Source organism: Ipomoea nil, unplaced genomic scaffold, assembly GCF_001879475.1.
Source record: "Ipomoea nil cultivar Tokyo-kokei standard unplaced genomic scaffold, Asagao_1.1 scaffold0758, whole genome shotgun sequence".
NCBI lineage: Eukaryota > Viridiplantae > Streptophyta > Magnoliopsida > Solanales > Convolvulaceae > Ipomoea > Ipomoea nil.
The window spans coordinates 68182-76909 of NW_017617186.1; the positions used below are offsets into that span (position 1 = coordinate 68182).

The window sequence follows — 8728 nt, forward strand, 5'->3', positions numbered from 1 at the left end:
ATATAAAGATAAAGATCGGTATATAATTAGGATTATATATATATATATATATATATATATATATATATATATATATATATATATATAGAAGAGCGCTCATATGCGGCGGGGTCTTACGGTGCGGCGGTGCGGTCAAATTCCAGAATACACCAATAGTGTTAACAATATGCACCAACAGTGTAATAAAAACACACCCCAATGAAATGTAATAAAACATCACAAAATACACCACAGACTCAAAAAAACACACCATATAACTCACCACCCCCAATGGTGTATTTCCGAACAGTGTATGGTGTTTTTACTCACACCTAATGGTGTGTGTTTGGTGATGTAGGGCTCTGTTTACTCTGTTTTGTGTGATGTATTTCCTAACGTTGATGGTGCATATTTAGTGAACTATTGGTGTTGTCGCACCGTAAGAAATAACCGCACCGTAAGACACTGCCGCACCTGAACCCGCCTATATATATATATATATATATATATAATTTGAAAATTTGTTTGTAAAATTTGTTTGTAGCATTTTAATTAATCAAAAATGAATTTATTTATTAGACGCCAATTACATTGAATATATTTGAAGAACAAAAGAGAATATGAAGAAGATTTTAATGATAAAAAACTACTTGACATTCTATATTACATTATGTAAATAAAAAAATATTAAACATTATTAAACACTTCAGGGTAAACGACGTTAGTGGTTGACATACTAACTACTAACATTGTTCAAGTCATTACAAATAAAAATCTTCAATCCGTTAGGATTACTCTTATAGCAATCTGTACTTAAATGCTTGATTTTGTCCATAATTAAGCAAGTATTTTACGATGTTATAAAGTTGTGATAAATTCATATCATGTAATACAAAATTAATAATGTATATGACATAAAAAATGAACAAAAGTTAGAATACATAATTAATAATTAAAATAAAAAATATAAGTATATTAAATATAAAGATAAAGATCGGTATATAATTAGGATTATATATATATATATATATATATATATATATATATGTATATATATAGAAGAGCGCTCATATGCGGCGGGGTCTTACGGTGTGGCGGTGCGGTCAAATTCCAGAATACACCAACAGTGTTAACAATATGCACCAACAGTGTAATAAAAACACACCCCAATGAAATGTAATAAAACATCACAAAATACACCACAGACTCAAAAAAAAACACCATATAACTCACCACCCCCAATGGTGTATTTTCGAACAGTGTATAGTGTTTTTACTCACACCTAATGGTGTGTGTTTGGTGATGCAGGGCTCTGTTTACTCTGTTTTGTGTGGTGTATTTCCTAACGTTGATGGTGCATATTTGGTGAACTATTGGTGTTGCCGCACCGTAAGAAATAACCGCACCGTAAGACACTGCCGCACCTGAACCCGATATATATATATTATAGACTAATTTATAATGGGCTGATTAGTAAATACTTTAATTTTAATGGACCATCAGCCCATATATATTTCACAGCCCAGCAAATAATTTAGCCTAAGTATAAAAAAGGCATCCAGCACGTTTTAGGCAACTTTCACCATTTCCCCCAATTATCTTCCTCTCATCTCTCATCTCTCATCTCTCATCTCTCATCTCTCATCTCATATCATTGTTATCAATCTCACTCTACCCGTACCCATTTGGAAATCACTTCATTCTCTACCACACCACAAATTTTATTGAATTTCCGTAAGAACAACATCGTGGATGAACTGTTCGTTTGTTGGTTCCGTAAGGTGCGCATTGAAATAGCAGAGAAGAACACATACTCTGCACATCGCCATAGCAGCTTAATGATCCGAGCAACAAACTTCGGCAACCATGGCGATACAGAGAGCTTTCATAAGAAACAGTAAGTTTTGATGATTTTCTACGGGTAAAAAACAATTTACAGATCAAGATCTAAATCCTAAGTTTGTTTTTTATATTTTATTTACAGATCTAACTACTACGGCAAAAAAGAAAAAATAAAAGAAAAAGATAAGAAGGAATACAACTCAATATCTACTCTAGAAACATTCCTAGATGCACATGCAGACGGTTGACGAAGTATAAAATCTTCGTCGTCCATGGTTGATACAGACAGTGTTCTTAAGATCTGGTAAGTTTTAATTATTTTCTTAATATTTTTTAATGTTTTTCTACTGTTAGACTGTATTTAGACATATTTTCCTTAATACTTTTAATATTTTTCGTCTTTTGGCCCGTATAATGGTTGAGCCACATATCATTTTGTTGCTGTGATAACTTTGTACTATTTTAAAGCTAAATGTTTTTCAATAATTATGGCCACTCCAGAATTATTTAAGTAATAATTGTGGAAAGTGTAAAAGTTGTTAGGCTACTTAACTATTCAATTTTTATTGAGCCTGCAAAATATATGCTACATTTGTGTGTCTGAGTATGTTGCTTATACCATTTTTCAAGAAAATGGCAGATGATGACATTCATAGTTTTACATTTCAGAAAAAATGTTTCTCAAAATCTTACACTTCTATTCTCTGTACGAAATATACAAATAAAATGCAATGAAGTTCCTGTTTCTACTCTTGTATGTAATTAATTACATGATTTACCTTCGAGACTTTTAATCTTGTAAAGAAATTGCTATTTATTTTATTCTTTACTTTGGAAGGAGGAATAGAGATAGCAATCAATGTATTCATCTTTCTTATTCAAATTGCAATTTAGGCCAAGAAGACATAGAAAGAGTCAACATTGAGCTGGATTGAGCAGTTGACTGAAGAAGCTGAGCCAGGTAAACCAAAGCTTCAAAGATGGCTAGATAATTTTGGGGTGCAATATGGCAAATAAGGTTGTGGTTTTTCTGTCCATTTCAGTAATTCTGTTGCTGTGATTAGAACATTTTGTTTTCAGGAGACCCTTCTTTAGTAACTTAGGTTATTCAAATGCTTTCCTGCTAGGATTTTAAAAGAGTCGTTATAAAGATTAGTCTAAAAAGGATAGCAAAATCCTTAACTATTAAGAATTTTAAAAATTCTCAAAGTTTATTAAAAAAATAAAGCCAAACATGTCTTCAATGTTTGAAGGGACCAGTACCGAAACACCAAAACAATGATTCAGCTTAAAATTTCTTTAAATGTCAATTTGCATAATCAAATGTGTTCATTGGTAGTTTCTTTGAAGAGGTCTTGCTTGAGAAAAACTCATCTAATAGACAACGCTTTGACAACTCCCCGAGTCTAGATCCTCAACATCGTTTGCAGTCCCAATTAAGGCCACTGGATCTCACCCTCACCTTCTGAAAGAAACTCCTGAAAAAGAAAGCTTTATTAATTTTAATATAGGATTAAGACATAGATTTGAATTGATAAAGTAAAAATATTTCAATTTTACCTCATCTTATTCAAAAGAGTCATTAGACTCCAGCTTAGAAGTTGGATCACTGTCAAAGTTTTTCAATAATTCAGGATAGTAGGAACCAACCAATGAATGATCGTTAATAATCTTCATAACAGCGAAGGCATTAGGAAGCTGAAATTGTTCTTTTCTCAAGGAAATCTTAAAAATCAGTGTCATGGAACACAACGATGAAATCTCATTTGGGAATAGTTGTTTATCCTATAAGTCAAGAATTAGATATAGTTAATAGTACAATAAGCTTTAGACTTTGAAAGTAAACGCATTTAATAAGTAATTGTGCATTACTTGTGGATATTTTCCTCTCAGTTCTATAGCCGACATGCCTATCAATTCCTTACACTCACTGTCACATAAAAGGAATGGTGCATTACCACCCCTGTCAACAACTCTCACTTTAATTCTGTACCTCAAAATACCTTCTCCCCATGTTCTTTTACACTTGTAACAGTCATAGAATCCTTTCGTATTCAAGGAAAGTTTCTTGTTACATCCTCGTGTCTTGCATGAGTTATAACAGCAGTCCAAACCACTTTCTATTCCAACAATCTTCGTGACAACCCAATAATCTCCAAACTGGATATCAATAAAAATAAAAAGTCAGTCTAGAAGACTATTGCTTATATTATAATAAGTAATGGACTTTAGAATAAACATATCTGTCTTTTCTCATACACATCACTTATTGTACTCATAATTATAGACTCACGGTTGAATGTGTCAAAAGTATTGGCAGCAGATAGACTTGCATTAGAACAAATACTCCGCATAGGAGTATTCTCACCACACATGCTAAAGTGAACACAACAGAAATTAAGAATAAAAAAACTCACAAACTCGAAAAATTTGAAGACTCAATGATAGTATTTACCTTTCCCTAAAATCAATTATTTCAGGAATGTCTTCATTTATAAATAATTGAGTCGCATCATATGAAGATGAAATTTTAGTTTCCCCAGCTATTGAAAAAGATAGAATAATTTGTATTAATGAAATAATAAAAAACTACATAGGCTATAAAATCAAGTAGAGATGTGAACTTACTGTTGAAGCAGGTTTTTACCCTACAAAATTGCATCAAAATAATGATAGGATCAGTGGCACTTTTTTTGTACCAAGAATCGACCTTATCAACATAGTCGTCCCAGACAGTGCATTTCATTTCCTCACCACTAAAGACACAAAAACAGTTCAGTATCCAAAAAAAATTAAGATTACAATAAAATTGTGAACTAACACATAATAAACCTTTCATCCTCCATAAGAAAGTCTATCAACCGGGAAGGCCTTCCACCAATGACCTTTTCTATAGGAGAATATATTTCAATTATCCTTCCAATCACATCTACAAAAAAAAAAATAGAAAGTTACAACTTACAAAGAATCAAATCCAATATAAATACGAATGCAGTATCAAAAAAAAAAAAGTAATGAAGTAGATTAGTTACCAATAAGTTCTTTGTCGTCTATCTCAGTTGATTTCAAAGATTTAAAACTTCTCAAACGAAACATGTGCCTAGGAAAATATTGATTTTTGTACTCCTTGACAATGGTAGAATAGTTTAACTTGACCATAAATTTGTTATTGCTACTCTTATAAGTATAAAAGTTAGTAACAACCAGAAAATTTTTTAGACAACAAACTTTGCCTTCAACGAATCTATTATGGAATTTAGCAACATGCTCACGTGGTATATTAGCATGTAAGACATTACCCTGCAATTACATTAAAAAAGAATTTATATTATTGTGATTTTGCAAATTACCCTGCAATTGATGAATTTATTTTCATAGATTAGATGCTTACCTCCCGATCATGGAACACGCATTCTCGACATTTGACAACCTCACTGCCGCTACATTCTCTAACTCCATATGCACGAATACATCTTACCTTCAATGCACAAGTGGTTTTCATGGGTGTTATCTGATTGACCAAAATGTAGAGAGGAGGCATACTTGAACTGGTATTTTTGACTGATCTAACAAAGTGTTTGTAGTGATGTGGAATTACCGGGATGTATATAAAATGATATTAGACTCCTTTTATAAACCATGAATTAGAGTTCTATTATAAATGTTTATTTGGGATTCTTTATATTCATACTAACGTTTTGGAATCCCAAAGGAATGAGGATTCATTGAATAATATATATATATATATATATATATATATATATATATATATATATATTGCAAGAAATATGAAGTGCAATAAATAAATATCGTTGCATCCTTATTAATTTGTTCTTTTAAATATATCCTATAATATTATTATGTATTTGATTTGAATTCTGAACAGACGTGGGATTCGGAACAGACACGGCATTGAATTTGTAAATTTGTATATATATATTTTATATTCTGAACAGACACGACTATTAATTTGTTCTTTTAAATATATCCTTTAATATTATTATGTATTTGATTTGAATTCTAAACAGGCGTGGGATTTTTTACAGACACAGCATTGAATTTGTAAATATATATATATATATATATATATATATATATATATATATATATATTATTCTGAACAGACACGGCATTAAATTTGTAAATGTATATATATTTTATATTTTATTATTTTTTTATTACTTTTGGCGGAAACTATGAGTTCTGCTTTATTATAATAGAAGATATATATATATATATATATATATATATATATATATATATATGAGCTAAATCCTATAAAAGATCAGAATATTCCGGCAAAAATTTTTATACCAAATAAAACCTCATATGATTGAAGGTATAAATGTGAACTAAGGGAACAAATTTTTGTTCTAGTATTAAAGTTTAGTACAAGTCATTTAGAGTAATACCATCTGAGGTCCTACGAGTATAGTGGTCTTGTCACGTTTAGTCCTAAATTTTCAAATTGATCATCTGTGGTCATTCGATTTTTAAATTTAACCATTCTTGGTCTAAGTTAACCACCCATGGTCCTTCAACTTTCAAAATTTAACCAGCCGCGGTCCTCTTGAAAAGATCATGGTTGGTTAAAATTTAATAGTTGAGTGACCATTGGTGGTTAACTTGGACCACGAATGATTAAATTTGAAAATCGAAGGACCATATATGGTCAATTTGAAAGTTTATGACTAAACGTGGCAAAACCACTATACTCGAAGGACCTCGGATGGTATTAACTCAGTCATTTATATAATTTGTCTACAACTTAGATAGCTCAGGCCGCTCGACAATAAACCACCTCTAGTTTTTTTAAATATTTCGTCAGGTTATAATAGTCTCAATAAACTAATTCATTACCTAATAGAGTAGTGTGTTGGGGCCAACATTGAAGCATACTCAATTACTGCTAAGGCAAGGCTAGACTGAGGACAAGTTGGTGTTGGGTTGTGTCCAACCTTCTCTAAAGGCCAAACTAGCAACCAATCATATTTATCATGTCAATAAGATTATTTTAGAGTTAATACCCAAAAACGTCCTCGACTATAGTGGTTTTTCTCAATTTCGTCCTAAACAACTTTGGTGACCTAGTATCGTCCCAGACTTTTGTGTTTCGCTCAATTTAGTCCCAGACTTTTGTGTTTTTGCTCAATTTAGTCCCTCATTTGTTATTCTGTCCATTTGGTGTTAAATAAATAGACAATTCAATAATTTTAATATTGGCATCTCTTTACTCATAGACATGTGAACTGCGAAATCATTTTTTTTTTTTACGAATTACTCCCAGAATTACTCCTAAAACTGCGAATATAAAATTTGATTTGCAGGTCCGGGAGTAATTCTGGGTGTAATTCGTACAAAAAATAGGAATTTCGCACTTCACAAGTTGAAAGTAAAGAGAGATCAATATTGACATTACTGAATTGTCCCTTTATTTAACACCAATTTGACTGAATAACAAATGGAGGACTAAATTGAGCGAAACACAAAAGTCTGGGACGATATTAGGTCACCAAAGTCGTTTAGGACGAAATTGAGAAAAACCACTATAGTCGAGGACGATTTTGGGTATTAACTCGATTATTTTATTGGTTAATTTTTTTTTTAAAAAAATTATAACTAATTAGATTTTTTTTTTTTAAACAGAAGGTATAATAGAACAATTTGTTTTTTCAATTTTTCTACCGATTGAGTGTCATGGATTATGTCTCCTTCTTGTCCTGGTGACGAGTCTTGCCGTTGTTCTGCCAGTATGGCGTCATCGTCGTACAGTTTATTAGAGCTTGTGCATCCCTAACGTTGGAGGAGGTGGAAGAAAGGGGGTTTGGTGTTTGGCGTTGAGGAGGTTGTGGCGGAGACAAAGAGTTTTAAGTACACGACAGTGGGAAGATTGCTAATTGACCACCCGATCAAGTTCCACGTGAAAAGGGATACTATGGCTGGGGTGTGGAGGCTAGGGAGATGGGTCACAATCAAGGAGTTGCAATATAATATGTTTTTATTCTAGTTTTCTCATGAGTTTGGCATCTCTAGGGTTATGGTGGATGACCCCTAAGCCTATGAACAAAATCTAATGGTGATGAAGTGCCTCCATGATAATTAATCTCCTCTAACTGTACCTTTGACGTATATTGAGTTCTAGGCCCAAGTGCATAACATACCTATGTCATATCAGAGAGGGCGGCGGAGGCTATAATGAAGTACGCTGGGAATTTTGTCAATGCCATCTAGAATAATTTTGACAGCTTGTGAAAGAGCTTCATGAGGGTCCGACTGTCCATTGATGTGGCAAAACCTTTGAAAAGAATAATGAAGCTGAAAAGAGGAGGGAGAGTGGTTCAAGGTTGACTTTAGACTACCAACATTCTACTTTATGTGTGGAATATTAGGACACTCGGAGAGGTTATGTGGGAAGAACTTCGAGGGTGGTAATGGCGAAATGGAGAAACCATGCGAGTCATGGCTTCGGGCGTCCGACCGAAGGGATCCAACGTTGGTGGGCAATAGTGATTGGACAACGACCCACCATTACGGGTCGATGGTAGGGGTGTAGGAAATTAGGGGCGAATCTTTGAATAATCGATATTCTGGGGAAGGGGTGTTGAAAAGGAATCGGCAGATAATTTGGGGTGTGAGAAAAATCAAGATTCAGAGGTGATGGGATGAAAAATCTATGGGGTCATTTACTAACTTGGAAAAATGGAGGATTTTCCAGAAAAATGAAGAATTGAAGAAGTGGAAAAATGAAAATTGGAAAACTTGTTTACTAAAATCATTCTTCCAAACTCTTACTCTATCTCCATTCTCCATATTTCTTAAGAATTTTGGAGAAAGAAAAAACCAACTTCTCTATTTGGAGGAATGGAAAGACACGCGTGAACAGTGTCATCTTTGAAATCCAGGGATC

At 32.9% G+C, this 8728-nt stretch overlaps 1 long non-coding RNA gene across 1 annotated transcript; it reads left to right on the forward strand.

Moving 5' to 3' along the window:
• Window positions 1–1577: 1577 nt before the first annotated feature.
• LOC109176810 lies at window positions 1578–5503 on the forward strand. The gene is made up of 4 exons (XR_002053456.1): window positions 1578–1876; window positions 1964–2125; window positions 2716–2782; window positions 5200–5503. It is a non-coding gene; the product is annotated as an uncharacterized LOC109176810 (long non-coding RNA).
• Window positions 5504–8728: the final 3225 nt, after the last annotated feature.